Source organism: Lycorma delicatula, chromosome 6 (assembly GCF_047948215.1).
Source record: "Lycorma delicatula isolate Av1 chromosome 6, ASM4794821v1, whole genome shotgun sequence".
Classification (NCBI taxonomy): Eukaryota; Metazoa; Arthropoda; class Insecta; order Hemiptera; family Fulgoridae; genus Lycorma; species Lycorma delicatula.
Window position 1 is genome coordinate 152,972,677 of NC_134460.1, and position 19,343 is coordinate 152,992,019.

General features: G+C 30.2%; 1 non-coding gene across 1 annotated transcript; it reads left to right on the top strand.

The window, feature by feature from the left end:
* Positions 1-9,190: 9,190 nt before the first annotated feature.
* On the top strand, positions 9,191-9,271 carry LOC142327155 (small nucleolar RNA R12). Its single transcript, XR_012756941.1, has one exon. It is a non-coding gene; the product is annotated as a small nucleolar RNA R12 (small nucleolar RNA).
* The last annotated feature ends 10,072 nt before the right edge of the window (positions 9,272-19,343 follow it).

Here is a 19,343-nt window from a genome sequence, read left to right on the forward strand (position 1 = left end):
GGACACTGACGATCGCTGATGTGTACTCTGTGAAAACGATTTCATCGTTTTTGAGAATTTGTAAAAGGTAAAACAAGAAAGGCTTTGGAAATAAAATTATTCTAATAAGCTAAGATCACGCTTAAGTTTTTAAAAAACTGTTTTTCGTAAGCAAATTATTTCTAATTCTGAAAGAAAATAACTACAGTGACCTTTTTCTATAAAAAGTTAAATCAATATAAGGCACCTAAGATCCATATCACTGCAGCTAACAAGTGGAAGGCGCGGGCTCCGGGACACCGATTTAAACCATATTGCGTGTGTGAATAGTACACTGTTTACGTGTGTGTTTTCATCACAGAATACTAACACGCAATATTCAATTATGCTCAAGAAAAATGGCCCTAAAAATTTCCTTAGCATTTTATATTAGTTTATATGTTAATTTTGTTTCACGTCGCTGAAGTAGATATGTGTATGGTGTAAGTGAGAACGTCGGATTCGTAACCATGCACACATCGGTTCGACCTTTTTATTTATGTTAATAATAAAAATTATTAACTTCCGATTGTAAAAATTTTTAATTAAAATGAAAATTACATAAAAAATATCTCGCTAATAACTTCTGATTTTTTCATTTTTTTTTTTTTTTTTTTTTTTATTGTTATTGAATAAGTATTTAAATTTTATTTTACAATCAGAGGTTAATAATTATTAATAAATCAATATAATTAAATTTTAAAAAAAGAAAAGAAGATGAATTCTCATTCGAACCGATGTGCCTTCCCCTTGTAAAATCCAAATATTTCATCAATTAAAATTTTATTTGACTAAACTCTAGAACCGATGAAAATAAGTACCACTTATGATATACCGTTGAAAATCTCTTAGGGCTTATTACTGCAGTTAAGAAAAAGTTCAAAATCCAAATGTTTCAAAACTGAAAGCCCACTTTATTTAGAGGTTTGACTGTACGCACACTTTTTGTCGATTGCAATCAAAAGGGGAAACCCACAACTAGATGTTACTACAGTCCTAAATACAAAATGTCAACATTCTACAGCTAATCGTTTTTGAGTTATGCGAGATACATATGTCACGTTGAATCTAGGCAAAATGGATTCAGGTAAAATGTAAATGTAAATTCTAGGTAAAATGGATATTTCCGTGGAAATCTGAAAACTGAAATTTTTAGCGATTACAATACTTCCTTTACTTCGTACAAGTAAAAAAAAAATTGATAACTTGGGAAAATGGTCTAAAGCATCTTAAAGATTTTTGAATTAATATCATTCCTCTTCAAACTGCCACCGGTTAATTTAATATTAATTATTAAAAAAATATAGATTAGATTGCGTATAAAACCTTCATTTTTACTATTCCCATTTTTCTGGGAATGATGGGCAGGATTTTTACAATCAGATGCCATGTTTGGTAACCTACTAAAGAAAATGAAGTAAATATTTTTTAGCGGGTTAAAAATGCTATTCCTAACCAGAAATCGAACCCAGAGCCTTCCAGGTAAAAAACAGAAACGCAAATGCAGTTCAACTGTTAATTTTTAACACGCTATAAGCTTGAATGGAACTATGTAATAATTTATTTATATATTGATACACCCTAAATTCTTATAGTACGGTAAAATAAAATGAGAAATTCTAATATTAGTTATCACTAAAACTGTGGTAATTGTGTCTTAGTAATGATGACAGAATAGTTCTGTCAAAGTGATGCCTACTTATTAAGTTGCCCGCTTTAAAATCTGTACTTCACGTTCATTCTCTTAGATTTTCCCCGACCTCAATTAAATCTATCCCCATCCCTGTTACACAACAAAGTGAAAGCTGCTGAAATTTAATTAAAGTCACAATCAATAGAAGAGTTAAAGAGTTCTGAATTGAAGTAAAATTAAACTTAAAGAGTGACCGATTATAATAGAATTTAATTAGGTTTTTAAGTCTGAATTTACAAAAATTAATATTACTCGGCTTCATATTTACATACTTTGTTGTATTTGTAAAATTATTTTACTTTATATAGATTTAATTATTGTAGGAACACAACAGTGTTCTCCTCCATAAAATTTTAGTTGTTATGCACAGCTGCTTTATCGTATGTGGAATATCCTTCTTATAAATGCAGCTTTGCATAGCTCATACCATAGGAATACTTCAGTAAACAAATTTTTGATTCTTTTGACTATAATGAGATTACTCTGAAACAAAAATTAAAACAAAACAAGACACGGAACAGTGAAGAGAAGGCAATTTAATTAAAATCTGTTTTATTCTAAATTTTTTCCTTTTTAAATAATATCATCCAAACAACAGCACAAACACCTTAACCTATTTTTAAGTAATGAACATCGTTTGGTATCGCTCAGCTGCTCACAAATCTGTATGAACCTTTGTAAAACATATTTACCTATTTTTTATCGGCTACTTGGCAATTTTTTATTGCATATTTAATGATAATAGATTATATATTATTTGTGGATTTCCAAACGCTTAAATATAATATAAATTGAATAAATATATATTTTTTAATAATATATATGTTAAATTATTTACTTCTACGTCATAACGCATATACCATACTGTGCAAAAAATTAATTGGAACAAACTAAAAAACAACTCTTTTCTTCAAAAAAACCTATTTTTCTATTCATTCTATGCCTTTATATACTGTACACTGATAAATACATGTATTATTATTAAGTATGTCCTTTAGCAGAAAAGACCTCTTGAAGACATTCTGGTATCAACTCCACTAGATTAGCGCACATATTCTTCACTACATCATCGTGTGGAACCACACTTTTATAGAGTTAGTTATCATGCGTTCTTTTTTCGTATAATCCATCTCACCTAATGTCTCTTCAAAATATTCCACAAGCTCTCAATGGGTTAAGTCAGGTGAATTTCCAGGCTGATCGAATGCATTAATTTTCCAGTGTGAAAGTCTTCATCGATTTTGAATTGTGGCAAGGGGTAAGTCAAAAGTTTTCATGAACAGAACAATCCTACGCCTTAATATTTCTATTTACTCGGTTAAATTCATCATACCTTGAACAGGAACTAAGCTTCCAGTGCCGGTGCCAATTGTCATGAAAAAACCCAAAACGTTTGTTTCAGAGGTTGTTTTAAAATTTTCTTGAATGTGTTCAGGTTTCAAAGGTTTACTGTAATTTGCAAAGTATAGTATCATAGAATCTTTAATCATAGGATGTTTTTTAAACTGCAAATGAATTTATACATTTGTATAATTAAAACCTACTGTATAATATTACTATATAATTATACAATATTCGCAATATTAAAACTTACTATATCAGGTAAACGTACTATATCAGGTTATTATTCGAAATTAATTTAAGAAATTAATTATGGAATATTAAATTATTAATTATAGAATAATTTAACACAAGAATTTGTTTTAACTATTCATGTCTTTCATCATTGAAAGTGAATAAGTTATTTTGTGTAATTCTTATGTTTCTTTAGTTTTTGTATTATTTAATTATAAAATTTTTGCTTTAATTATTTCATTAAAAAATTCATTTTTTCAAATTTAAGATTTTTAATTCTTTGAAACCCAAATCTTTAATGGAAGTTTTTTTGATATGTTTTTATTAGAATAGTCTGTTTTTTTTTTTATAAGAATTTAAAACCTCTTTTATATTCAGTTATAAGATTCATTGTTCCTTGCTATTGTTGTTATTTGATATTCAAAATTGAATTAATCTGAAGTACTTTTTATTTTCATTTAACAAAATAATATAATATTATAACATTATATTTAATAAAGTAATATTAATTGGATTACAAGAAAGTGTTATGTTATGCTTTGATTGTCAATTTTAATAAATTACTAATCCATTTAAAAAATCTTTCTATCGATATACTTATACTACAAAAGATTTACTTTTACAGAGACAATATTACTCTGTAGATGAATTATTAAATAACAGCACATAAAAAATATAAAAACCAAATTTTCCATGCCTATATATAATATGTACTTAAATGCGCTCAATTAATTGTCATTAACTCCTTCTGAATTGCGATTATTATTTCATTTGTATAAACTTTAAATAATTAATACAGATTTTATAACATCTGCTTTTTATTTTACAATGAATTGTAATTAGTGATGCTGTCCTAATCATGATTTTATAGAAGGTTTCCTTGGATCATCCACACAAATTGTGTTTTTTTTATCCACAGAATAGAAGAATTCTAGAATTTTAATTTTTTTATCCACTTGTTTCTGATGTGATCTATAAAATGTCAATTATTTCTTAAATTTTTTCATAACAATTCACAAAGTCAAAAACTCATCTAACTATAACTAATAATTCACTTCTCCACTTAAATCCATAAATACTGTATAACACTGAGGATGTACAAATCCAGTGGAGAGTATATTTCTCCAAAATAAATAGTAGGAGTATATCAGAAAACTTTTCATAGAGTGAACAAATTTTAAATTTAATGATTTTAATATATTATTAAAATTTAATATATTTTTGCTCGAATAAACATAACTAGGACAAAAAAAGCATAATTGGCTCAGTTTCAGCCAAACTACTTCTCAGGCACTAGATTAGATTTTTTCTCAAACCGTAAGCATGGAACAGAGTATGTATATTATTAAAATACCATTAACAAAGGTAGCTGTCGTCAGCTATCAGAATATCAGTTGTTCAAATAAAGAGGTACTAAGAAACAGATACAACCTGTTTGGTAAATGTACAAGGAAGTTGAAATCAGTAAATATGGAAAATGAAGAGAGTAGAGAACAACTAACCGATTCAGGGACAGTCTCATTAGACTGAGATAAAGCCATTTTAATTATACTGATCAACAAAATTTAATTTTTTGTTTGTTAAATGACTTACGAAGTATAATTTAGTAATTTCCAACACCCAATTTAAAAATCATAATAGAAGAATATATACTTGGAAAAAGCCAGGCGATACTGCAAGGTATCAGATAGATTATATCATGGTTAAGCAAAGATTTAGAAATCAACTCGTTGACTGCAAAACTTACCCTGGAGCAGACATTGATAGCGACCATAATTTGGTGATAATGAAATGTAGATTGGGGTTTAAAACCTGAAGAAAAGTGTTCAGAAGTGGAAAGAGAAATGAACATTGGTAAAATAGACGGAGCATACAGGAAAGTTAAGGAAAATTTTGGGGTACATAAATTAAAATCTAATGTGTTAAACAAAGATGGTACACCAATATATAATACGAAAGGTAAAGTCAATAGATGGGTGGAATATATTGAGGAGTTATACAGAGGAAGTGAATTAGAAAATGGTGTTATAGAGAAAGAAGAGGAAGTTGAGGAGGATGAAATGGGAGAAACAATACTGAGATCTGAATTTAAGAGAGCATTAAAAGATTTAAATGGCAGAAAGGCTCCTGGAATAGACGGAATACCTGTAGAATTACTGCGCAGTGCAGGTGAGGAACCGATTGATAGATTATACAAACTGGTGTGTAATATTTATGAAAAAGGGGAATTTCCGTCAGACTTCAAAAAAAGTGTTATAGTCATGATACCAAAGAAAGCAGGGGCAGATAAATGTGAAGAATACAGAACAATTAGTTTAACTAGTCATGCATCAAAAATCTTAACTAGAATTCTATACAGAAGAATTGAGAGGAGAGTGAAAGAAGTGTTAGGAGAAAACCAATTTGGTTTCAGGAAAAGTATAGGGACAAGGGAAGCAATTTTAGGCCTCAGATTAATAGTAGAAGGAAGATTAAAGAAAAGCAAACCAACATGCATAGCATTTATAGACTTAGAAAAGGCATTTGATAACGTAAACTGGAACAAGAACTATCACATGAAAATAAACAAGAACAAAACCAAAGTAATGAAATGTAGTAGAAATAACAAAGATGGAGCACTGAATGTGAAAATAGGAGGAGAAAAGATTATGGAGGTAGGAAGAATTTTGTTATTTGGGAAGTAGAATTACTAAAGATGGACGAAGCAGGAGCGATATAAATTGCCGAATAGCACAGGCGAAACGAGGTTTCAGTCAGAAATATAATTTGTTTACATAAAAAATTAATTTAAACGTCAGGAAAAGATTTTTGAAAGTATATGTTTGGAGTGTCGCTTTATAAGGAAGTGAAACTTGGACGATCGGAGTATCTGAGAAGAAAAGATTAGAAGCTTTTGAAATGTGGTGCTATAGGAGAATGTTAAAAATCAGATGGGTGGATAAAGTGACAAATGAAGAGGTATTGCGGCAAATAGATGAAGAAAGAAGCATTTGGAAAAATATAGTTAAAAGAAGAGACAGACTTATAGGCCACATACTAAGGCATCCTGGAATAGTCGCTTTAATATTGGAAGGACAGGTAGAAGGAAAAAATTGTGTAGGCAGGCCACGTTTGGAATATGTAAAACAAATTATTAGGGATGTAGGAAGTAGAGGGTATACTGAAATTGGAGCAAAAAAAGACTAGCACTAGATAGGGAATCTTGGAGAGCTGCATCAAACCAGTCAAATGACTGAAGACAAAAAAAAAAAGTTTGTTAAATAAGAGTGAATGGCTGATTCTTATAGTATTTTTTATGCTGATTTCATATATATTAATAGATTTTTTCTAATGGGCTCAGTTTTTTTGTAACTGAAATTCCATTTGAAACAAAAAATGAATGACGAACATAATATGACAACACATTACACGCATTTTGTACTCACCTAAAATCTATTTCTTTTGGATTTACCGCTGTAATTTGCTAAAGGTAGATCCCTCTTTAAATTCCAACAGTAGTCATCTAACATTTTTGGGCTCCATTTTCCCTGGCATCGTGTTTCCATTGTAGATATCTCCTGGTGAAAGCATTCAGCATGTTCATTACTGATAGTGCTGAGAATGTTAGGGAAAAAATCCAGATTTGAATGCAAGAAATGGATTTTGAGTGACATGTTACACCCAAGTTCTTTGTAGTTTTATAATTAAAACTATTTCAGTTTACTTTCATTCATTAAAACATTTTGAATTTTACAATAAATAAAAATCACGCTTTTAAAAATTCTCTAAATATTTTTTGTTACATTTGCAGAGAAGTCAATGAAAACTAGTAACAAATCTGCTGAAAAATGCTCACAAACATTATTTTTACTGTCCCTTGGGAGACCACCATTAATCCTGGACTTCACATATAGCACAGAACAAGTGCTATGTTAAACTATCCCAGGGGTTAAAAAGAAGAAGAGCATTTGCCTTTTGGCGTATGATTTGGCGAGAACCTACTGACCATTATGATAACTGCTATTTTTGCTTAACAAATGTTATTGGTTTAAATTCCTACAATAAAAGGAGTATCGCATACCCAAATGTTCATTCAGCTATGAGTGTCTCCAACTTCTTGGAAAAAATTTCTAATTCCCCAGAAGGCTCAGCCGATGAATTCTCAACTTCAATAGATATTAATTACATACCAGAAGAATCAAATATTGAACCTCACCACATCACACAAGCAGAACTGAACAATCTACTTGGTGACTTGTATTTGTAGAAACAACATGCAGAAATCCTAGGTTCGTTTCTTAAAGAATGGAATTTATTAAACAAGAATACTAAACTTTCAGTATGTAGAAATCGAATTGAAAATCTACAGAAATATTTTAGAAGAGGTGGTTAAATTTATTCCTACCATGACATTATGGGGCTAATGTCTGAACTGGACATTGAATATGTTATTCAAGACCGGCATTTATTTAAAGACTCATCAAAAAGAAGCTTAAAGGCAGTATTGCAACAACTCTGGCCTTCTTACCCTTTAAAGGCCCAAAGGTATAAAGTCTTCTTTGACTTTAAACTTATTTGAGTTATGTAACATAACTCAAATAAATTTTCTTCTCTACCGATAACACATGTAGGAATCAAACATATGAAAGCATGTCAAAAATTTTAAAAGCTATTAAATATGATGAACACACATGGCAAATCATTGCGACCTGAAAGGGATAGGGCTTCTTTTCGATCTCTTTTTTTTTCTGTTTAGCCTCAGAACCATGGTAAGGTATTACTTCAGAGGATGAATGAGGTTGATATGTATGAATGTAAATGAAGTATAGTCTTCACAAGTCTCAGGTCAACCATTCCTAAGTTGTGTGGTTAATTGAAACCCAATCATCAAAGAACATCGGTAGCCACGATCTAGGCTCATATCCAAATAGAAGTAACTGCCTTTTCTAGGATTTGAACCTTAGAGCTCCACGACTTTGCAAATCAGCTGATTTGCAATTACGAGTTCACCACTAGACCAACCTGGAGAGTTTTCTTCTTGATCTCCAGCGTGGCTTTACAAATATATGTGTTTCTTGTGTTTGTGGGGTAGTCAGACTACAGATAATCACTATGCAGTTAAAAACTGGTCAAAAAGAAATCAGCTTACCCCCAGGAAAGGAGAATTTTGTCAATATTCCCCTTGTTGAAGCAAATCGTATTATTTTACCATCTCTACACTACAAAACTAGTGTAAATCTTAACAATAAAAATTAGACAAATAAAACTTTACGGCTAAAACTACTGCAAATCTAAATCTACATTATAAAACTAGGCATGATGAAGAATTTTGCAAAAGGATTAGATAAAGATGAAAACAACTTTAAATATTTAGCAGAGTTTTTTCACAATTCAGTGAAGCCAAATTTAAAGAGAGAATATTCATCAAGCCACAAATAAGAAAATTAATTCGTGAAAATATTTCACAGCAACTGAATCCTTAAGAACTAGCAGCATAGAAGTCATTCAATGATATCATTACTGGTTTTCTTGAAAACAAAAAAGCTGAAAACCATGATCGGCTTATGAACTCTTAGTGAACTATAAAAATTTAGGCTGCAGAATGTCACTGAAAATTAATTTTTTACATTCTCACTTAGTTTCTCCATTTAAACTCGAGTGACATCAGTGATGAACAAGGAGAAAGGCAAGATATACTACAGATGGAACAACATTATCAAAGCACATGGGATGAATCTATGATGAGCAACTACTTCTGGATGATAAAAAGAGAAGACTTCACTGAACACAAAAAGAAAATAGAAATTAAGATAAATGTAAATGTCTGCAAAATAAATGTAGGAATTTTAATTGTAACTATTATTATTTTTTGTATTCTATTATTTAAGAAATTTCTCAATATTTTGAAGGGTCATAACTGAAAATCTGAGGGTGAAGAAGAAAAACAGATTTCATTTTAAGTTTCAGCATAAAAAATACATTTTAATTCACCTACTTTTAACTCAGTTCCAAATTATTATTTTTTTTTTTTTTTTTGGCCTGTGTAATGTTTATTCTCATTTCAAAGTTGAACTGAGGAGGTTTTATGATTAATAAAGAATGACATCATTCTTTAGAAATACAGGGTCATCAAAAAAGGTTGCAGCAATTTAAAAAAATTGTATCTCAGAAATTACTAGAGAGATAATCAAACAAATATTTTTTTTAAAAATTCACTAACTCAAAAACTTTTTTTATTTACCTTGAATGTTTCAACATGAGCTACGTTGGTCACTCTGCAAACGTCCAGCTGATAACTGACTTCTGCCCAGGTCCGCTGGATCATCACAGGCATAACTGTGCTAATACCAGCAGTAATCCATTGTCTTAGATGTTGTACATCCCTGATTTTTTCATTGTAGACAATATTTTTAGCATATCCCCAATGAAAATAGGGGTATCAAATCTGGACTTCTCAGAAGCCAGAAAACAGGACCCCCCCTACCAATCCAACGATTAGGGAATCTTTTATTGAGAGCATGTTGAATATGTAAGTGGGGTGTTGCACCACCTTGTTGAAACATTACAGCAACTCTGCATTCTTGTTCAATTTGGTCAAGTTGCAGGAAAACGTACAGTTGTAGCACGTCTAAATAAACGTTCCCTGAAATAGTAGGCTCATAAAAAAAGAATGAGCCAATCACACAATCGGACAACCAACCACACCACATGTTTATTTTTGGGAAATCTCTGATATACTCAATAATTTTATTGGGTAGCTGAGATCACCATATCTTACATTATGCCAAAACATTTAAGATAACGATCACCATCATCATCGATGATCATTTAAGATACATCACCTGTATACCTATGCTACTGCCACAGTTATGCCTGCGATGATCCAGCGAACTGGGCAGAAGTCTGAGATGTTCAACAGTGAACATTATTACTATCAGAAAGAGTAACTCTTACTAGCCATTCTTGTACCTCACTTCACATGTATTACAGCTATAAGAAAGAATTAGATACAAGTGTAAAGGGGTAAAGCATAAAATTTATGTACCTTTGGAAAGTAAAATACCATTATTTATAAATTTACTAATTTTTTAATTTATTATAGATAAAACAATTTTCAGTGTTTAATCTTCCATCTGATTGTGAAAATATTAAACAGTTGCATAGGAAGAAAGCCTATGGAGTTCAGCAAAAGAATAAAATTAAATCAAATTTTTATTTGATTAATTGTAAAAATATGAATCTCATTTTTATGTTTAAATGAGATTTGCTGTACAATGTTTATCACTAATAAAGTATAATTAAAATTTACTCAGCGATTCCAGTTCCTACAAAAATAATGGTGATGACATATAAACCGACAACAGGCAACTAACTAGACCAGCAAATGTTCACTAAAATTATAGATTAAAGTTAAATTACTTAAGATTAAGAAATTGATAAAGTGAGAGTATAAGGAGTAAAAGAAAAGAAAAGGTAGCAAAGACAGAGAATCAGAGAAGGTTTAATTAGATTTTGTTCATTTGTACAAATAAACATGCCCTAATTGGCTCATTATGTGATCGATCTACAATCAGTAGTGTCATCTGTCTGACTACAAATTCCTACCCTCTAATTTTATAGTTTTCCTCAAGTTTCTTACCATCATTTTCTACACAGTATTTAGTTCCCTCCCGGTTGTTGTTCAGTCTTACTTCCTCTCGCTTTAGAACTTCATAGAATTGTTTAAGTTAAGTATATAGTATTAATTAAAATGAAATAAATTCTAACATATAATTTTCTACTGTATTTTATGACAATTCACTGTTTCCAACAACTGAGATTCAATTATTTGTTTGTTTAATTAGTTTAATTTATACCCTGCAGTAAACATGTACAACATCTAACAAACTTACATACGAAAGTATTAATTATTTTAAAGGCAGTATCATAAAAGTAAAATTTCATTTCAGCAAATAATAATTACAATTAATAGTCAAAATGATACTTTATACATCCAATAAACATCTTACCTCCCTTTCCCTTTAAGCTATAAGAATCTGTAAATGACAAACACTCAAATAAAAAATTATTGCAACAAAGTTTTTTTTTCAACATTTTTATTTCATTAAAAATTAGCAAAACTATTTAATTACTTTTTAAAAAAAAAACATTAACTAAATCTATACAAAGAGAATAGTCATGTAGTTTTACCTCCTCTCATGAAGCACATTGAAGCAGAAAATTCATATAAAATGTATTTCCAGAAACACTTTAATTTCAAGTTCTGACTAGCAAAAAATTTGATCCAGCTATGTACTCTAAAGTTAAAAATAGCACGAAAATGAATTCTTGCAGACACTTAAATTAGGTAAAACAGGACAGATAATTTTGTGATGTTATAGAAAACATTTTTTAACAGGAAGGTCAATTTAGTTTGAAATGAAGAGTTTTTTTGTGAGAAATCAGAAAAAAAACCTGTGACAAATTTTTACAAACGTCTGGTAGGTCATGTATTAAAACATCCAGGGTTAATTAATTTAACATTGGAAAAAAATGTAATTAGTAAACACTGTCAGGAGACAAAGATTCAAACACAAAGCAAATAATTAAAAAAGAATCATCTGGAACAGAAAGGAATGAAAAAGTTCATTAAATTTGTCAAGTGACTGATAATGAAATAAATTTTATGAGTAAATATTCATTATTAAATAGGAATCTAAATTACCAAACTTTCTCCATTACTTTAAATGCACAAAATATAAAAATCTAAAAACCGTGTAAATTTTGTAACTGTTCAACAAAATAAACTACAATGAAAGAAGATATCATGTTTATGCTCACATTAATCTTATAGTAATAATTAATACTTTTTTTTTATTATGACGAGGGAATACCAATTGCGTATGCCTTGAAGGGGCACCCAGACTTGCAACAGGTTCCACTAGATGTTATTAAAGTGCGTATCTGTACCTGTGCCCTACCGATTAGACCTAACCACCTCACCAATCCCCCCCCCCCCCACCATGGGACCGGATCTACAATTAAGCATTACTCAGCCCTGAGAGTTGCCCCTGAGCTTGGGGGATCCAGAGTTCCCTGCATTATCACCATCACCCCATCCACATTAAACAGGGAACAAACGAAGCTCCACATGGGGCTGCCCCTCACCCCTTCACTCTTCGGTCCAGTTCTTCACCTTAGCAAGGACGTTTTAGGTGTTCTGTTTCCTCCTCGCATCCTTTAAAAGTCTAAAGGCCTTTAAAGGGTAAAAAGGCCAGTGTTGTTGCAACACTGCCTTTAAGCTTCTTTTTGATAAATCTTTAAATAAACGCCAATCATAAATAACATATTCAAAGTCCAGTTCAGACATTAGCCCCCTAACATCACAGTAGGAACAAATTAAGCCACCTCTTCTAAAGTATTTCTGTAAATTTTAATTCAATTTCCACGTACTGAAATTTTAGTATCCTTGTTTAATAAATTCCATTCTTTAAGACGTGAACCTAGGAGTTCCACATGTTGTTTTGACAAATACAAGTCAACAATTAGATTCCTCAGTTCTGCTTGTGTGATGAGGTGAGGTTCAGTATTTGATTCTTCTGGAATGCAATTAATATCTACTGAAGTTAAGGATTCATCGGTTGAGCATTCTGGGGAATCAGAAATTTATTTCCAAGAAGTTGGAGCGATCAGAATCGGTAGATCAACACCATGAAGTACTCGTCTCATAGCTGAATGAACATTTGAGTTGCAATACACCTTTTATTGTTTGAATTTAAACCAGTAACATTTGTTAAGCAAAAATAGCAGTTATCATAATGGTTAGTAGGCTCTTGCCAAATCGTACGTATGCCAAATGGCAAATGCTCTTCTTTCTTTTAACCACCATACTTTCTTTTAAGTTAGTTTAATATAGCACATGCATGCTACATGTGGAGCCTCAGATTAATCTTGGTCTCCCAAGGGTCAGTCAAAATAATGTTTGTAAGCAGTTTTGAGATCTGATACTGGTTTTCGTTGACTTTTCGTGAATTCTCCGCAACCGTAACAAAAAATATTTAGAGAATTTTTACAAGCACGATTTTTATTCATTAAAAAATTCAAAATGTTTTAATGAGTGAAAGTAAACTGAAATATTACAGAAATAGTTACTTAAATATAAAAATAATTAAGTTTTAATTTAAAAATACTTAATTACTTAAATTCTTCATAAAACTGTTTCACCATGGGATGCAATAAAACACACCACGAAACACACATAACTCAACAAGTCTTGATGTTCAATAAAAAAATACCAGAAGTTGTTCTTGTCATAAAAAACATTCACTAAATTTATGGCATCACTTATGAAGCAATCTTTCTAATATGTGTATGATGAAACCACTAAACTAAACAACACAGCAATTCATACCAAGAGCTGAACTCATACTGAAGAGAATTTCATCACGTTGAATACTCATTACTTGACTCACTGACATGGATGTACATGTCTGGCTTGAAATGAAATGACATCATTCAACTGTTATGTATCAAATATAAGTCTACAACATGCATTACAATATAAATCAGATTTGAATAATCAAACATTCAAATGTACTAACTTATTTTTATTGTTTGTTCCACGAATGATGGAACAAATAAATTTAAGGGGTTGTAACTTAAGAACGTTACGTAATGGCTTGTTTTGGAATACATATTCAGATTCAGCATATAAAATACTATATAGAACACCTACTCCCTTTTCAGTTCCAAATTTTATGTTGACCAGTGTAATTATTGAGAAATCATAATAACAACTTGAGAAGTTATAAGTCCCTCCCAGAAACAACATCCAATCTCAAAAATAATATATCTGTCACGCTTACTACAGAAATTAAGAAATGAAGTAGTTCCCCATTCGCTTCTTCACTTAGCAGCAGATACAGTTTCATTTCATCAAGCCTAGCCTACTGAATACAGGTAAAATTTGGCCCTATAAATGACACCTTCTCTTTGTTCACTAAAGGGACTGGCTCTGTAATGAATATTATTAATCTTACAGAAAGCAACTTTTGACTGGTACCTCCTGAACTCAAGTGCTTTTTGAGTATAAGAGAGACTGTGCTCACAGCCATAAGAAAAAGACAGGAACACACAACGTAAAAGAGCAAATTAATGTACACCTTTCTGTAGTGAAACAATACATTACTTACACTACTTCAACTCAGTGGGGAAGGCAACCAAATCAGCCTTTAAAAGCCACCTTACACAAATAGGATACACATGCAAATACATTAACCAGCCTTCTTTATATATTTATATGTGCGTCAATATTTCAAATAAAAAAAAAATATATATATACCTATAAAGGAAGCACATATTTTAAACAAAGCACATAAAGACTTTAATTCAGAAGATTTAAAAAGTATACCCTAACAGGATGAAGCTGAAAATGGCAAAAATTTGTCAAAAGAGACCAGACAGAAAAGAAGAAATATATGTATTTGTTTTGCTATTATATACATGTTTGTTGTCAGTTAAACATACAGAGTGCTAAGTTCAGGTTTGAGACAACATAGAAGGCTATCTTAGAAATAAGCCTGCCGTAAAGATGTGGCTGTTATGACAAGCAGGATAAATCAGCAGAAAAATTCTAACTAGTTGCCTTCTTTTGAAAGATAGCTAATTTATATTGTTTATGTGATTCATTGAACACCATGACAAAACAAGAAAATATTTTACAATTATTAAAAATCATTAGCACTCACTTATAAATTAATAAAACTGTTTTTACAAAAAACTTTTCAGATCTAATTAAATGCAACTTCTTCAGCACCACTACCAAAATCAATTTGTTAATAGTGCCTATTACTATAAGGTTAGGAAACTCTTTGGTACACACCAATATAAAATTGTCATTGGGAAAGATTATTGTGACACTTTCAAAACAAATAAAATGCACATGATCAAATATGCTACAAAACACATAGTGATAAATACTCAACCTAAACGTAGACAAACTAAACTGCAGTTTTTGCACTGAATACTACATTCAGATAAGGCGCATATTCAATCTAGATGCAAGGAACAAGTAAAGGTACGTCAACAAAAACAGAAAAAACTCTACCCACAGAAAGAGAGCATTCTTTAAAAACGTTAACAACATGTAAAGTTTACTATTAGCAGATGAAAACCAAGATCTCAACACTCTTAAATAATATAAGATTTATAAAAACACTAAATCAATTTATGAAAAATCAACAGATACGTTGTATGTCAAATAAATTAATCAATTATGTACAAAAACTTTTTAAGAAAAGCATCGTTAACAAACAGTACTACTCTAGAATGTGGTGCTAGTTGCCTCCAAAGTGTTCTTTAGAAGTAAAATTTCCACTGATTTGAAAATGAATAATTCTTCATCATTTTAACACTAATTTAGTCTGATTCATTAATTTCTATATCAGTTATACACAGTATTTTACGTGACTCAATGAGTTCTGTTTTTCCATTTAAAATAATCTACTAATTTTTTACTTTATTATTTTTTATATTTTACTAGCAAAAGTATACTGTTTGCCTGAGATGGATTCTAAAAACATTAAAAAACAGGTTGTAACGGGCTGTTTAGTGAATAGCAAATCCAATTTATTTTAAAAGTTTATAAAAAAATATATATTTATATAAAATCAAATAAAAATAATTTTAAGTAAAGCAATTATGCATGTTGTCCATTTAACTGAACTTATTTTACTATACTGATCAAAATATATTAAATTATACATCACTATCAAAATAGATGGTGGTGACAACTACTGTAGCTTTCAAAATACTGTCATCCTCATATTCTGTCTGAAGGTTTATCATTTAAATTTATTTTTTTGTTTATATATATATATATAATTAATATCTTCCTAAAATGTCTAATCCCTTACTATTTGTGTTCATATTTTATTTTTTAATTTCCAGTATTTTAAAATTTGTCCTAATATCATATTTTGTATGTTTACTCTTAATCAGATGAACTAATACATTATAGAAACCCAGTTTACAATATTGTAAACTGAATTTACAATAGAAGCTATAGCTGCTATATAGCTTCTATATATAAAAGTAAAAATAAAACAATTACACTAATACATATAGTTTTTGTTTCCTAACATGTGATACATGATTTTAATCTATTTTTTGATGCTGAAAACAAATATGAACTTAGAATCTTTCTATCACACCATTTTTGAAATTTTTTAAAATTTTAATTAAAGGATTTTTTTCATTTTTCAACATATAGTTAGAATTTTAAGCTCCTGTAATGAATGTATTTTGTTACCTCATTTTTTATTTAACTTTGTTAATATAACTTGTAAGCTAATAAATAAACAATACTAGACAAAGAATTAAATCATATCATAGTCACATATTATGAAATCATTCTAATACTGAAGAGTGAGCCTTCATGGACAAGACTAATCATGTCTGAAACATGTAGTTGAAAACATAGCTGTGTTGTTTGTATTGAGCACTGGGTTTAGCAATGAATTAATTTTGTTCAGTCTTAAGTTTGTTAACAGTGCAGTATCAAATGCCTCAAAATTGTATAAATGATGTGGATGCCTTTTGTTATGTTGGTGGTGAATTTACCGTAAAATCAAATACAAAAAACATACACCTTTAATTAAAAAAGCACATCATTTGTACTTTCAGTGTAAAATTGGTGATCAGGATAAGACGTGGTATCCTCATATGGTATGCACTAATTGTTCTGTATATTTATGAGAATGGATGAAGGTACATGGAAGGCTTTACCATTTGGTGTACCTATGATTTGGCGTGAACCAAAGGATCATGTAACCGATTGTTACTTTTTTTTAACAAGTGTGTCTGGAATTTCTAAAAAAATGTAAACATACTGTAAAATAACCTCGTTGCAATCTGCAATCAGGCCTGTACCTCACAGTGAAATTATTCCAGTTCCTGAGCCACCTGTGAATGTATGTTTCGAAAGCAGCAATGAAGAAGAATCAGGCAGTACTGAAGAAGACAACAATAATTTTGATTTTAAATAATCTTCCAATAAGCCACATCTTATATGACAAGGTGAATTAAATTACTCAGTTAGGGATTTAAATTTATCAAAACATTAAAGCTGAACTCTTAGAATCAAGACTGCAAGGTTGTAATTTACTTTTAAAGAAATACAAAAATTTTGAGCTTTCGAAGCTAACAAAAAGAAGTTCTTAGTACTCTATTGATGAAAATGATTTGGTTTATTGCACAAATATTGATGAGCTTATGTTGTACTTAGAACAAGTTCATAAACCTGAGGATTGGCACCTTTTCATAGATTCATCAAAGTATAGTTTAAAAGCGGTTCTACTACACAACGGTAACAAATATCCTTTGATACCAATCACTTATTGTATTAATTTGAAAGAGACATACGATGTGATGAAAGACGTTCTTGAAAAAATAAAACATAGCTGGGACATATGCAGTGATTTGAAAGTTATAGCTACTTTGTTGATGCAGTTAGGCCATACTAAGTACATGTGTTTTTTTTTTGTGAATGGGACAACCGAGCTAGGGTTAAACATTATGTTATCAAAAAGTGAAAGAAACGAGACAACTTAACTCCAAATGTGAAAAATATCATTGATGAGCCCTTAGCTGAACCCAAAAATATATTTAACCCCCTCTCCATATCAAGCTAGGACTAATGTAACATTTTGTAAAAGCAATGAAGAAGGATAGTCCCAGATTTTTGTACATCCGGCAGAAATTTCCAAATGTAAGCGAAGGAAAAATTAAAGAAGGAATATTTGGTCAAAGATGATGTAATTAACTCGATGTTAAATAATGTAGAAAGTACAGCTTGAGCTTATTTAAAGACCGAGAAAACAAGCCCATCTAGTGAATTAATGATATAAAAAAGTTACAAATTAATTTTAAATTTTCAAAGAATCAGTATAAATTTCTGTTAAAAGGTATTTTAATTTAAAACACTGACCTTCTTCCCATACTGCGATGGGAAATTACAATCGAAAATAAATAAATAAATATATACACCACACAATTCATATAAATTTAGAACATAGGCAAAATTCATTCAACCAATGAAGCCTGGTAGAAAGTAGCTAGAATTTTTTTTAATATTATGAATAATGCAGATTTGCAAACAAGCACAAAAAAAAAATGCTTCTTTCAAAATGTTTATGCATGAACAATCCAACAAGTAGCTTTTGAAGGTAAGTTAATTTCATACATTTCTGGGCTGGACTGTACTGACATAATAAGAAAACTATTCAAAAATATCAGATATTCAAAATGTAAACTGTAAACTCTTAAGCAAAATCCAATCCAAGGTACCTATCAGCAGAATCTGGCTTCATTTCTATCAGAAAAAGTCATTTTTAGTAAATGAATTGGTAATATGAAAATGTGGAATAATAATAAATTAAAATGCATTAGTGATTTTTAATATTTATTTTACCTTCATTTGACGGAGCCTAAATTTTGTTTTAAATTTTTTAATCAATATTTTTGTAGTTTATATTATATGGTAACAGTCATTAAGTAAGTAGGCAAATTGATAATACAAAAATCTACTGAAGAAATTAAAATTTTGAACACCCAATAAAATTATAAGTTTCAGAGAATGGAGGGATTTAAAAAAAAATGATAACCTCTGAGATACCTGATTGAAAAATTACTAGATAGTGTATAATCTTTCAGTTCTAAAACTAATACAACAATTGTCAAAAGGAATTTTATTTTTAGTAAAATAATGAATACGCCAATAACGACCACTACACTTACATAATTTGAAAAGAATTAACGGTAATTACAGGATTCTTGCATGAATCCAAATGAAGTGTTACTAATTCTTAATTGTAGCTCAATAATATTTGGAAACTTGAGCTTACCTTTGATAGAATTAATTTTATATGTAAAATTAATGAAGTATTTTAATCAACCAATCTTTTATCCACGAAATAGTGAATCCATGATTAGTATTAATAACACAATAAATTAGAAAACTACAACGTAATACACCTTCAAAAATTCATTTCTACAACTGCCACGATGTGCGCACCATCTGTTGATAGAGCAACGAACGTAA